Source organism: Choloepus didactylus, chromosome 21 (genome assembly GCF_015220235.1).
Source record: "Choloepus didactylus isolate mChoDid1 chromosome 21, mChoDid1.pri, whole genome shotgun sequence".
Lineage (NCBI taxonomy): Eukaryota > Metazoa > Chordata > Mammalia > Pilosa > Megalonychidae > Choloepus > Choloepus didactylus.
This window is the reverse complement of record NC_051327.1, coordinates 28,594,220-28,608,101: the sequence shown is the minus strand read 5'-3', so window position 1 is coordinate 28,608,101 and position 13,882 is coordinate 28,594,220.

Genomic DNA, 13,882 nt, shown 5'->3' with positions numbered 1-13,882 from the left:
GGCATCGGCCTTTCATTAACATCCCTAATTGCTTCCCCAGCTGCTCCGTGGGTTTTCCATGCTGGAATGTGGAATGTTCCAGATGGGGCAAGAAGTGCTGATTCAATTACCCTCTTCCTGTTCGGCCCAGTGGAGACGAGGGGTCCAGGACCCCTTCCCCATCCCCTTCCCCAGCCAGACTGGAGTGGGGCAGGTGGGGTGGGGTCCAGGAAGGGGTCTGAAGGAGCCTGGGGGGCAAGGCTGCTCCCACGGGGGTCTTCTCCCAGCCTAGACCCCTGGCCAGGGCTGGTATGGGCTGGGGTCTGCAGGGGCTGAGGGGGGCTGCCTTCCACCTGCCATCTGAGCGAGGGCAGTGTTTTCCATGCTGGGCCTTGCATACAGCGAGCACCCCAAACCCTGGTGTGGCCCCCAAAGTCAGGCTGGAGAGGGGGCGGGATGGAGCCCAGCACTCACTCCCCCCATGGCCCCTAAAGAACTTTCCCGCCATGAACCCCAGTTCTAGATGAGGGAGGAGACCCCAAAAGCATCGGCAGCTCAGCCCCTCCACCTCCTCATCCACACTGCCTGAGTGCTCATCACCTGCAAAGCGCCCAGGCCGCAGTGCCCTGCTCTGCCCCCGTCTGCAGGGAGCAGAGGGGTCAGGCCTGGCTTCCACCTCGGGGCTGGGGGAAGGTGGGGGCCCCCCGGCGAGGGGTGTTGTGTGCTCAGGGGGACCCTAGCTGTGCTCATCTCCCGTCCCTTGGGGACCGCTGCGCTTTCCCACTTCCTACCCAGCAGCTGGGAGCTGTGGCTTCGTGGGTTTTGACTGGCTTTTCGTTGTTTCAGGCAGAAGGGCAAATCCAGCGCCTGTTACTTCGTCTTGGCCAGAAAAGGGGAGAAATAAATGCCTAAATGCCTGTAGTGTTAAAAAAAAAAGAGCAGGGCCACCTTCCCCTGTGGCATCTGTGACTGTCGGCAGGGAGGGGCCATGTGCTGCTGGAAGAGCCTCCCGTCCCCTCCCGAGTGCCCACCCCGGTGGACAGAGGCCTAAAGGGTCCCCCGGGCAGGCTGGGGCCACCTCGCGGGCCCCTGAGGCTGGGGTGGGGATCGGAGGGAGACGTGGCACCCCCAGGCCGCAGGGCTCCCGTCGGAGGGAGAACGGAGGACGCTGCCTTTCGGTGGAGGGTGGTTGAGGGCAGAGGCTGCGGGCTGACGAGGAGGCAGCTCGGGGACGGAGGGACCCTCACCCAGAACCCGGGAAACCATGTCCCAGGGTCTTCAACCTGTGAGGCCATGGACGGCCTCGGCTGGCTCGGGGGGCTGGGGGGCTGCTGAGGGCAGCTGGGGGGCCCTGGAAGACGCCAAGGCTGCTGTCAGGTGGAGGGAGAAGGAGGCAGGGGTCTGCGGGTGTCTCATGTGACGGGGTGGGTCAGAGGTGCTGCTGCTGGGAGGCCGCGGTGGGACCCCCAGCACACTGGGGGGTAGGTCTGGAACCCCTGACGGCTGGTGGGAAAATGAACCAGCTTCCTTAACTCAGCTCTCAGGACCCACTGCAGCTTGGAGGCCTTGGTGTTTCCGAAGGCCAGAGGCTTATTCCCATCCTAGACGCCTCTCCAGAGCCGAGCGACGTTTGTCATTTCTCACGTCAAGTCCTGGCAGTTCCCCACCCAGCCCTGCTGAGGGGGCCTCACTCCGGACACGAGCTGTGCCCCAGGACGTTCGGGAGCCAAGGGCTGGCGGGGCCCGAGCCGGGGACATGTCCTGGCAGCAGCAGCCGTCCCCCCACGGCCCGCAGGCTCGCCGCACCCCACTGCACCCGCTCCCCGCTGCGAGCCCCTCTGGCCTTGCCCAGGCAGGGGTGGAGAGGACGGGGAGGCTGTGCTCTGGGCAAGCTGGCCTGGGTCGGAGAGGTTTGCTGCAAACCCCAGGCGGGTGGTGGAGGCGGCCGGGAGGCCAAGACAGCTCCTGGAGGCTGGCCTGGCTGCTGGGGCCCCACGCAGGGACATGTCCCCAGGGGTCCTGGCAGCAGAGCTGGGCCGGGGGGCATCTCGGGGCTCGGCCGGGCGGCCACCAGGGGCCAGGACCCCTGCCCCTCCCACCTCACTGCCCGGCAGGCGGTGGCCCCTCAGCTTCCTCGGCCCCGTCCCGTCCACCACATCGTCTAGTTCCCTGGGGGCCCCGTGGGACACTCCCAGAGCCGCGAGGGGCCAGAGCTCCGGGCAGGTGACCGAGGCTGTCAGTGGCCAGGACAGGGTGGGGCAGGCACATGGGGGAGGGGGGGGCGGGGGCACCATTTAGTTTGGTTATGGAAACAGTTCCCATAAACATCTATCTATTTAAAATTCTGGAACCTTCCGGAGCCAACGGTTCTGTGGGGCTCGCCTGGGCTCCTACCCAGGGACATCAGCCTGTGGCCACCCTATGCGTCCCCAGGGCTGGGCCATGGCACCCGGCCCTCTGGTCCAGGTGCTGCTGGGCAGGGGCTTTGTCGGTGGGATGTACCCTGCAGCGGCTGGCTCTAAGTAAAGGAGGTGCCCCCCAGGACATGGGGGCCCCCCCAACCCAACCAGCGGAGGCTTCAGAGCGAAATGGAGGCTCCTGGAGGAGGAGAGGCCCGCCCAGCGCTGCAGCCTCCCCCGGCCTGTCTCCAGCCTGCGCCTCCTGGCAGATCCCAGGCCTGCCAGCCCCATGGCGGCGTGAGCCAGTCCCTTAAACTAAAGCACGTCAGTGTCCTCGTGCATGTCTGTGTCATCTGTGTCTACGTCCTATTGGTTCCAGTTCTCAGGAAACCCTGCCTGGAACCATGAGGGGCCGGAGTCCCCAGCTTTGGCCAGATCAGCTGTGTGACTTGAGCTGGTGAGCCCGTCCCCGTGAAACGGGGATGACGATGGCTGAGGCCCCAGCCAGACAAGGCTGTAAGCGCTTGGCCTGACCCCTGGCTGGCCTGGCCCCGCCGACGCTGTCTGTCGGAAGGATTGTCTCAGGCCTGTCTTTCTCCCGCCGTTGGCTCACTGATCCTCCTAAATGCCCCAGTGATGCCCCAGCATGCCTGGTGGCCCCACTGGCCATTTTCCGGGTCACTGGTAAGTGTGAGTGGACGCTGGCTGGGCCCCGCAGGGCCCCAGAGAGAGTGCAGGGTCCACTGCCCTAGGAACATAGAATGAGGCTGTACCAAGCTGTAAAACGTGGGAAGGAAGCCCAACAATTTTGATGGCTTCCCTGATAGCCATTTTTAACAGCGAAGTCTTTTGTAAAATCCCTGGTTTCAGTATCCCTGTTCTGCTGGCCAGGTGCTGCCTCATCTTACCTGGTTCCCAGGACTGACAGGAGGGGACCTACGCCTGCCCATGACCAGGCCCCCGGGCCCAGGAAGGACCGTGCCGTGCCAGCCTGGATTTGTGGTGTCGGCCAGTCTTGTGGTGCGAGTGCTCCGGCCACCAGCGATGGCCCTGCAGGTGCAGTGGGGGGAGCTGAGTGTGCTCCTTTAGTGCGAGCTCCAGCTCACAGGGGACCCAGCCTCCCAGGTGGGCCCTGGCTGTGGCCTCTCTCTCTAGCTGCCTTGTTTGTGTCTCCACTGCCAGCAGGTTGGGAGTGAGCGGCAGGGGCCCCTGGTGGCCCCAGGGCTGGCACAGGTTGTCTGTGCTGGGACAGGTGGATGCCCTGGGCACTGGGGGAGGCGGAAGGGTGAAGCCCAATTAGTCCTGGGGGTCCCCAATGCCGCCCCTCCTGTCCTCTTGCCCCTCTCTTCTCCGAGTCCATGTCCTGGCTGCCCCCTGATGCTTACTTCTTTGCCACACTTTTCCCCAATTCCCTCATGCCCCCCTGCAGTGGCCCTGACACCCCCTACCCCCTTCCGGGGCCCTGAGGGACCCAGAGTGAAGCAGTGCCTGTCTGGCAGCCAGAGAGCTGGGGGACGGGGTGCAGCGCCCTTGCCCCAGACCCAGCAGGGAGACCCCACGGCCTGCTGGGCCGTCCTTGGGGCGGAGGAGACCTGCAGGGACCCCGTGGGCAACGCCCCCGCCCCCAGCCCGGCTGCCTGGGGCTGCTCCGTCCCACCTTCCAAGAACCAGTGGGTCCTCGAAGGCCATCACTAGCAACAGGGATAAGTGCCCAGTTCCTGGCTCTGAGACAAGGAATTCCCTTGTGTGCTTAATCCAAGCCAACTGCGGAGCTTTCTGGATGGAAACAGCCGGTCCACCAAAGCCGCTCAGGCGGGCGTCTGCCAGGACTTCCCAGGCCAGTGTCCTGGTGAAGGGGCAGCGGGAACGATCGGCGACAGGTTCTGCCTCTGGGCCTCACTTGACAGCCCCCCACATTACACCCCATCGCACCCTCCTTTCCGCCTTCCCCCCAGGAAAACGGCCTGTTTGATGGAAAGCCAATCCCCAGACCAGCGCTGGGAGCCCTGCCAGGAAGCCCTGTGCCCCCAGTGCACAGCCAGGGAGGGGACGTTCTGCCAAGCTCGCCACCCTCTGGGAGAAGCATCCGGAGACTGGCTGGCCCTGGTGTCTCTGCCCAGATGATGTGCTCAGCACGAAACTGGCTTAGGATAAATGCCCAGTAAATGCTGCGTTTTATTCTTAGCAACCCCTGTGGGTGGATGTGCCACTACCCTTGCTGGGTCCATCTGCCCACAGCTCAGGCCTTCGGCGCCCGGCCGTGGGGCGAGGGGTTCGAGAGGACTCAGGTTAGTGCAGGTAGAGGAAGCAGCCCCAAAGGGCCGGTCTGTGGGGGAACGGGTGGTAGGCAGAATTCTTAGACCGTGCCCAAGATTTCCACCTCGCCCACAGCTGTGTGCACACCCTGTATGACCCCTTCCTTTGAGTGTGGGCAGGGCCTGGTGGGTGTCCCTCCTGTGATCCCATTACTAATTGATTGACTTTGAGCTAATCGCATGAGACTATCCGGGTGAGCCTGACTCAATCAGGTGGGCTCTGCAAATAGAGTCTGGAGGTCAGCGGTCACGGGCAGAAGTTCAAAAGATTCCCCCAGCTGGCCAGGGAGAGATAAACAGCCCTGATGTCAGCTGTCTAGAGGGGCTGAGTGGGAAAGGACCACCAGCAGCCGACAGGAACCGAGAGCCCTGCAGGCCAGCAGCTAGCAAGAATATGGGACCTCAATACTACAGCCACAATGAAGTGGATTTTGTCCACAGCAGGGGGCTGGGCAGAGGCCCCTGAGCCCCAGAGGAGACCCCCGCCCCAGAGCTGCCTGGCGTGACCCAGCCAAGCTATGCCCAGACCCCTGACCCACGTTAACTAGGAGGTAATAAATGTGTGTTATTTTAACATCTGTGGTCATTTGTTACGCGTCAGTGGAATACTAGTACATTTTGGAAGGATGTTCTGGAAAAGAGGAGCAGGGTTCAGATAGGGCTTGTGCTGCCCTCAGCTTCTGGATGATGAGGTGTGGAGAAGAATCCAGAAGCTGCAGAGTGGTGATTTGGTTTGTACCCGTGTTTCCCACCGATGGCCCCTTGTGTGTGGGCATCTCTCCCGGGTCCCTGCCCCTCTGCCCTCCTGGGTAAGATGCCAGTGGGGTGCCATCTGGTTTTTATTAAATATCATAAGCTCAGTATTAATTCCTGCCAGAACCAAAAGTTTAGTCTCCGTCCACTGTAAACACGGATGCTTCCAGTCCGTGGGCCGCGGGGGAGACCCTGGTGAGCTTCAGAACCCCCGTCTGCCCACACGGCAGAGCCTCTGGTCTGGAGGGCAGAGAGGGGGAGGGATGCTGGAGACAAAAAGAAAACCCCAAATCCAGCGGCAGCTCGCTGGCTCTTTCCTGCTGCGATATTTGACCCGGGGCTGGCAGGCAGGGCTGGGAATGTCCTGTTCCGGCTTCCAGGAGGCAATTAGGAAGGTTGCATAAGGGACGTGCTGCCTTCAGGAGCGCTCTGGGGAAGTCTCCCGCCCTGTGGCATGGCAGACTCACCCAGCCTAGCAGCAAGGCCCCAGGCTGATCTGACAGAGGGCTGGAGAAGGGTCAGCTCCCCTCCGCGGTGTGGTGTGTGGAGCCGACGGTGGGGGGTACCCAGCAGGGCCTCCGTGCCCACGGCATCTCGGATGGTGCTTCCTTTCGAGCCGCTCTGCCACCTCGAAGCAGCTTGGCGGGCGTTGCAAGAAGGGCTCTCGAATTTGTTTTCTACCACCGCTGTAGCAAACTGCCACAAATTTAGTGGCTTAAAACCGCTCACATTTATTATCTTACAGTTCTGGAGGACAGAAGTCCAGTAAGGGTCTCTCTGGGCTAAAGTAAGGCGCCAGCAGGGCCTGTCCCTCTGGCAGGCCCCAGGGCAGTGTCTGTTTCCCGACTCATTGGGGTCGTTGGCAGGACTCAGTTCCTGGGCTGTAGGACTGAGGCCCCGTGTCCTTGCCGGCTGTTGGCGAGGAGCATTCCCTGCATCCGGGGGCTCTACTTCAACTCTCTCTGCCCCTTCCGCCATCTCTCTCCAACCACAGCTAGGAAACATCCCGCTTTTTAAAAGGGCTCACGGTGTTTTAAGCCCCCCAGTGTGGGGTCCTTTGTTACAGCAACTGAATGAAACCGATACACTCCTCTTCTTGAACAATAAGCCATTTTTAGGGGTGTGAGGAGAATTAGATTAAGTTTAGCTTTTGCACAGGGTGGAGGCAGCTCAGGGGAATGGCAGAGGGTCAAGAAGCCAAGCTATAATCGGTGGCCGGTCCTCCTGTTTATCCGGCCACTGTCCTTGCAAGGTGGAGACTGGGGGAGGGGGTAAATGTTCCTTAAACAGCTTCATAAGTTGTTACCAAACTAGCTCAGACTGGCTTTGCAGTTCAAGAACAAAGGAAAGAGGGGTAGAGACTTGTTTCAAATGTTCCAAGTTTGCGCAGGAGACTTTTTTTTCAAATGTTTCCAATTTGGGCAGGCTGCATGTTTCAAATCTGAGCGGGCTAGTTAGGCTTGTCCAACAGAATGTAATCTCTGAAGTATCCAGCCAATGGAGAAACAGGGGAGGGACTTGCAGTTAGGCATAGGGAATAAATACTGCTGGGTCTATTGTTCTGTGTGCCAACCCCCCACATTTTGGCTGTAGGCTGGTTCTTGCAAGATGGTGAATAAATTCTTTCCTTCTCCACAATCAGGTGAGCAGTTATTCCTTTTAGGAATAGTGCTTGTTTCTCACAGGGGTGGGAAGGAGCATTAACTGTACATCGGCATTTTATTGGGATGATGAAAATGTCCTAAAATTGGATTTTGGTGATGGTTGTACAACTTAGCAAATTTACTAAAAGACATTGACTTGTACACTTAAAATGGGTAAATTTTATGTGTGTAAATTATGCCTTCCCTAAAGTTGCTTTAACTACAAAAAAAGAAAATTGCGCTGAATAGCATTAAAAAATCTCTGTCTGTTTTATCCAGCAACCATTTCTGACATAGTTGAGAGAACTGGAAACCGGAAAATACTACAATTTCGTCTTCTGTAAATTGTTTAACTTCAGCTTCAGAGCCCATTTTCTTCGTGGTCATTCTCAGCTATGAAGAGCTCATAAGCAGGTTGTGTGATGTGTGGGGCGAGTCCTATTCAATCTTTCATGCTCTGGCATTTACAAAAATGACAACAGAGAACTCTGTTGCAGAGATAAACTTGACCCAGTTACGAGTTTTTTCTCTCTTAATGAGCTGACTCCCTCCTAAACTTTCTAACAGCAAACATGGCTCCCGGAGAACTCACCCAAGGTGGTCAAGGATTTGCAGAGGGTTTGCCCTGCGCCGGGTCTCGGAACGAGAACTGGAATCTATGGTCCTTAAACATTTGACTCTCTTGCCCAGTGGGTTAATACATTTAAAGCTTGTATTAAAACTTACATGTGCAAGATGTACCCTATGTCAATATTTTCTACCATAAAATAGTTGTTTTAATTATCATTTATGTTGAATCTGTATGGACCCTCTGTAGCACAAATTAACATCTTTTCTCCGTATAGTTCAAAGACTACAGTTGTTTAAAAATGTTTTCAAGTTTTCCCCTTACTTATAAATATAGAGACTGATATATAAATATATCTTATTAATTGAGACCTGGCAAAACAAGAATGAAAAGATGTGACACGTGAAGTCTCTTTTTTTCTAATTGTTGGCGGCTGAAAGCCTCTGGAACAACTTGCTCAGTGGCTGGCTTTGTATGAAGTGGTTGCCCTAAAACAGTCCATCAGTTTCCTGGCATGCCGTTTGTTTTAGTTTGCTAATGCTGCAGAATGCAAAACACCAGAGATGGGTTGGCTTTTATAAAAAGGGGGTTTATTTAGCTACACAGTTACAGTCTTAAGGCCATAAAGTGTCCAAGGTAACACATCAGTAATCGGGTACTTTCACTGGAGGATGGCCAATGGCGTCCGGAAAACTTCTGTTAGCTGGGAAGGCACGTGGCTGGCATCTGCTCCTAAGTTCTGGTTTCAAAATGGCTTTCTCCCAGGACGTTCCTCTCTAGCAAGCTTGCTTCTCTTCAAAACGTCACTCACAGCTGCACTCCGTTCAGTCTCTTTGAGTCAGCATGTTTTATATCACTCCACTGATCAAGGCCCACCCTGAATGGGTGGGGTCACGCCTCCATGGGACTATCCCACCAGAGTCACCACCCACAGCTGGGTGGGGCACATTCCAAGCAAATCTAATCAGCACCAAAAGTCTGTCCCACAAGACTACATCAAAGATAATGGCATTTGGGGGACACAATACATTCAAACCGGCACACCGTTTTTCAACAGTGTGCTGTCATTATTATGGGCTTTATTGACATCATAAATATGAGAGCACAGGTGGGATCCATTTCCAGTTGCTTAACTGAATAAATGAAAGATCTTGTAATATGGAGTTGACACAGAGAATTTGTCAAGAGCCAATAAAATTTTTCCATAGCTGTGACCTTGGGGTCATAAAATCACTGACCAAGAGGAAAAAAATGTTTATGATTTAGAAGTGACGCTGTTGACTGGTTTTATTCCTCGCAGCGACACCAGCAGAGAGAATGAACGGCTGGCTTCCTCCTGCATCTCTTCTAAAGTCGAGTGATTCTGTGGGCAAATCGATACAAATATTGTCTAAAATCACAAGCTATAATGAAATAATAAAATATGGCAAACTTTTGTTTTTCAGGGTGCTGAGAAAAAGTGAAGGGTCATGGAATTCTTTTGAAGCTGATGACAACAGGTCTCAACATGAAAACATGAAGAAAACACATCACTGGTTTTCTTTGAAACAGTAATGAGGCCATGTTATGCATAATTTTTTTCCCATATGACTCAAGATGTAAATATCAAAGTAACATTTAATTTAGGGGCAAAACATAGAAAGTTGTACAGTTTCAAAGACCTTTAAAAAAAAAAAAGCTGACTGCTTTAGCTCAATCAACTTTGTCCCTCACATCTGGTCTGTCATTCACAGCTTCCCCTATTTGGCTACGGGAACAATTAAATTATAGATGGTAAAGAAGCCTTTGGTTGCTGTGCAACTCGAACAATAATGCATTCTTGGCGAGCTTGAATCAGAACACAGGTAATAAATTGTGTTATACATGGTTACCTTTTTTCTTCTCCCCATATCAAAACTTTTAGGATAGTAATTGTAACTGGGAAAATTTCTGGCAGTTCCCTCCCGATTTCAAGTGTTCAATTTTTCAGTGCTGGGGAGTTCATAGCTGGGTAGCTCATAGTTTTAACTAGGATGATGATGAAAGTTGAGGCTTACATTTTCAAAAAAATTTTATAGCCTTCTTGAGATATGATTCACATACCATATAATTCACCCATTTAAAGTGAACAATTGAATGGTTTTTAGTATATTCACAGATATGTGCAATTATCACCAATATCTAATTCCTGTATATCTTCACCACACTCCCAAAAGAAACCCTATAACCATTAGCAGTCACTGCCCATTTCTTCCCCAAATACCATACCCACCCTGCTCCAGCCCCAGACAACCATTAATTTACTCTCTCTCTCTATGGATTTGCTTATTCTGGACATTTCATGTAAATAGAAACGTGCAATATGTGGTTCTTTGTGCTTGGGTTCTTTCACTTCGCAAGATATTTTCAAGGTCCATCCACGTTGTGGCCTGGATCAGTATTTCAGTCCTTTTTATTTATGGTCAAGTACTATTTGGTTGTATATATAGGCCACATTTTGTTTATCTGTTTGTCAACTGATGGGCATGTGGGTTGTTTCCACTGGTTGGCTCTTGGGACAAGGCAGATCTGAATATTTGCATGCAAGGTTTTGTGTGCAGGTAGGTTTCCCTTTCTCTTGGGTTTATACCTAGGAGTGGGGTTTCTGGGTCATCTGGTAACTCTGTGTTTCATCGTTTGATGAACTGTCAGGCTGTTTTCCAAAGAGGCTGCACCATTTTACACTCACACCAGCGGTGAAGGAGGGTTCCAGTTTCTCCACATCCTCTCCAACACTTGTTATAGTCCATCTTTTTTATTTTAGCCCCTCTAGTGGGTGTGATGTGCTCTCTCAGTGTTGAAGCCCACGTTTTACTCTGAATACCACTGGCCAGAACAGGAACCAGCCTTAAAATGCAAGTCTAGAGGTCTCCACGGCAGCCCAGGGCAGCCCATATACACCCCAAGTGGGTAATCCTGCCTCTCCCCCCACCACCTTTGCTTTTTGGCAGTTTGGCAAAGGCTGATTTTTCACGGCTATTGAATGACTCATTCAGCTGACACTGGCTCTGGGCAAGGCAGTGGTTAGCAACGGGACGATTCTGTGATGGACAGGCTTTCGAAAAGCTTCACTCTAGGAGGAGAGACAGACATACACGCAAATAAATACGTTATGTTTTCCCACAGGGTATACAATTTAGTGTTCATCTCTGTCCCACTTGATCTAGCCAAACCTTTCATCTGACAGATAAGGAAAATGAACTTCAGAGAGTCCTGAGTGACGCAGCTAATTAGGGGCAGAGTGAGGCTGTAGCTGGCCCAGCTGGCTTCTAGTTTCCAAACGCTGCCCCCTCAGCCTTGAGCACTTTCTCATTTAATACAAGCAGGTGATAAAACTGCCGAGAGTGGAGAACTCTGGTTCATGTACCCTGAAACTGAGCCTGTTGGGAATCATATACTGACTTTGTGTCTCAGTGATCATTTTAAAAACTGAAGTGTCTTTTTCTTCCCAATTCAGTTTTATTGAGATATATTCAAATACTCTACAATCATCCACAGTGTAAAGTCAGTTGTTCACAGTGCCATCATATAGCTGTGCATTATCACCAAAATCAATTTTTGAACACTTTCATTACTCCAATAAATAAAAAAATAAATAAAAATAAGAATAAAAATAAAAGTAAAGCACACTTGAAACTTCCCATCCCCCCCACCCCCGTCCCCATTATTCATTTAATTTTTGTTCCCATTTTTCTACTTATCTGTCCATACACTGGATAAAGGGAGTGTGAGCTGCAAGCTTTTCACAATCACACAGTCACATTGTGTAAGCTACGTAGTTATACCCTCGTCTTCAAGAATCAAGGCCACTGGGTTGCAGTTCAACAGTTTCAGGTATTTCTGAAGTGTCTTTTTAAATTGAGCTTTTCTCTTGCTTCCTTCAGCATTTACCAAATCTGTGAACAGTATAGATAGGTTTTCAAGCTCTAAGCAAATTCCTAAGCACACAAATCAACCTCATAAGGAACAAAGCCTGAGATCTTGACCCAGAGCTGCAGGTGGAAAACTGCCCTTCCCAAGCACCCATATTCTTTATCTTGCAGTAATTTCGGGCTCTAAGAGAACCAAACTGTGTACCACTTACCATTCAAAATTGTGCCGTGGCTTCTTTCAAAACAGCCTTTATAAAGATTTCCTAAAAAATAACAATGATGCAATGGCATCCACCCCAGGGTCAAGGCAATGGAGAAGAGTGTGGAAATGAATCTATTGTTAACAAAGGATCAATAGTTTTTAAACATTTAAAATTTTTTTTGTGTATTTACAGTGTGGGAAGTCCATTTCTAAACATAAATTTATTGTGCACATGAAAGTCTTGGGAAATTGGACATAGTTTAGAGAAATAGTGGGGAAAAGGGCTACCTTTTTAAATTGAGTCCAAATTGCCAAGAGTGATGAATTTCAAACTAAGGACTAGTTACTTTAATCCAGGTCTGCAAACTGCAGCCCGCGGGCCGGCCTGTTTTGTGAATAGTTTTATTGGAACTCAGCCCGTCCATTTGCTCAGTTATTGTCTACGGCTGCTGTTTGCACCACAAGGGCAGGAGTATGAGGGACCGAATGTCCCTCAAAGCACCAAGTGTTTATTATCCAGCCCTTTACACACACACACTGCCCCCTTCCTCCTGCACACACAACAGTAAACTGTACCGAAGACTCCAGATCGCGGGAATGCTGTATTGGAGCCGTGAGAAGCTCATTCTGGGGGCAATAGGACGGATACAGCTGGGGAGGTGAGAGCCCTTGTCTAATACAGTCCCATGAGGGTCTGGAGGAGGTGACTGCATTGGGACGAGAAAGACAAGAGCAGCTGCGAGAGATGTTCCAGAGAGAAATAGAACCTGGCAGCTGATTAGATGATCGGGGTGGGAAGAGAGGGTTCGAAATTATCTGTCGTGGGTGGAACTGTGACCCACAAAAGCTACGTCCAGGACCTATTCCCCAGGAGCTCAGAATGCGACCTGATTTGGAAATAGATTCGCCACAGGGTCAAACGTTCCTGAGCCCTGCCGCCCCCAAGATGTCCTTTTTACTCCTTGTCTCTTCTGTTTCCTTCTCTTATTTGCTCCAATAATTCTTAAATCGTCTCATTTTGCTCTCCCGCCCAATCCCCCTACTGAATCTAGTTCTGCCAACCCCCTTGCAGGTTACCTCACTTCTCTTCTCTAGTCAAAGTTTGCAAAAATTTACAGAACTATCCGTGACTATTAGCGCATCTCCATTCTAAGCCTTGGCCACTCCCATCTCTCCATGGAGAGGGTTTTCATTTACAATTTGCAGAGTGAGATTAATTACTCCAGTAATTGGCCTATTAGTATTTCACATCCTGAGAGGGACACTGTAATGGCAGGGTCAAGGTTAGAGAAGTTATTTCTGTCCTTACAATGTTGTTGAATAAATAAAAAGTCATCTTATTCATGACAATAATTGTCAACATTTTTTCCTACCGATTAGTACGTGTAAGGCTGATTATGGCATATTTCCTTGTCACCCCTTTGTGACATGCTCCTAGATGGTTTGACAGCTGGCATGCTCCAGGGAGGTGACAGCTGTCACCTCACACCTCTACTTTAGCCGGATGTGCACGGTCTCTGAACTCTTGTGGACTCACCCTTGACTTCTGCACCCAGTGGCCAGAGCTGGGCGCTTCTGGTTCTTATTTCTGTTTTGTGCCTCCAAAAGATATTGACAAGGCAATTCAATGGTTAAGGACAAACCAATTTCACAGAATTTTTATAAGAATGGAAGAAATGAGTTCTTTACGCAATGAGGGAGTCCTGATTTCATTATTAACACAAAACAATTCTTCTCTTTGGGGCTAGTCTAATGTGTTTCAGAAGGTCATGTGTTAGGAAAAGCCTGTTTTGTTCCAATGAGGCTAATCTATGCTTGCTTAGTCTTATGAAGCTTTCAGCAAAAATTAATTAACTAATACTTCAAAAAATCATCAAAATTTAAAATATTATCCCCCCACTGAAGCGTAATGAAAAAATGCATGAAAATTATTTTTAAATCGCTTTTTTCTCTCTTTAAAATAGATTTAAAATGCCAGTTCATTCTCTTGGAAAGATAAAGATATGTTCTTTTAAAGACAAAGCCTGGAAAGGAATATGGAAAATAAAAATACGTTTTCTGTTACATTTTAAGTGGTAGGAACGTGGGGGGTCCTTTACTTTTATTTCCATTTTCATTTGGGGAATAAAAAAT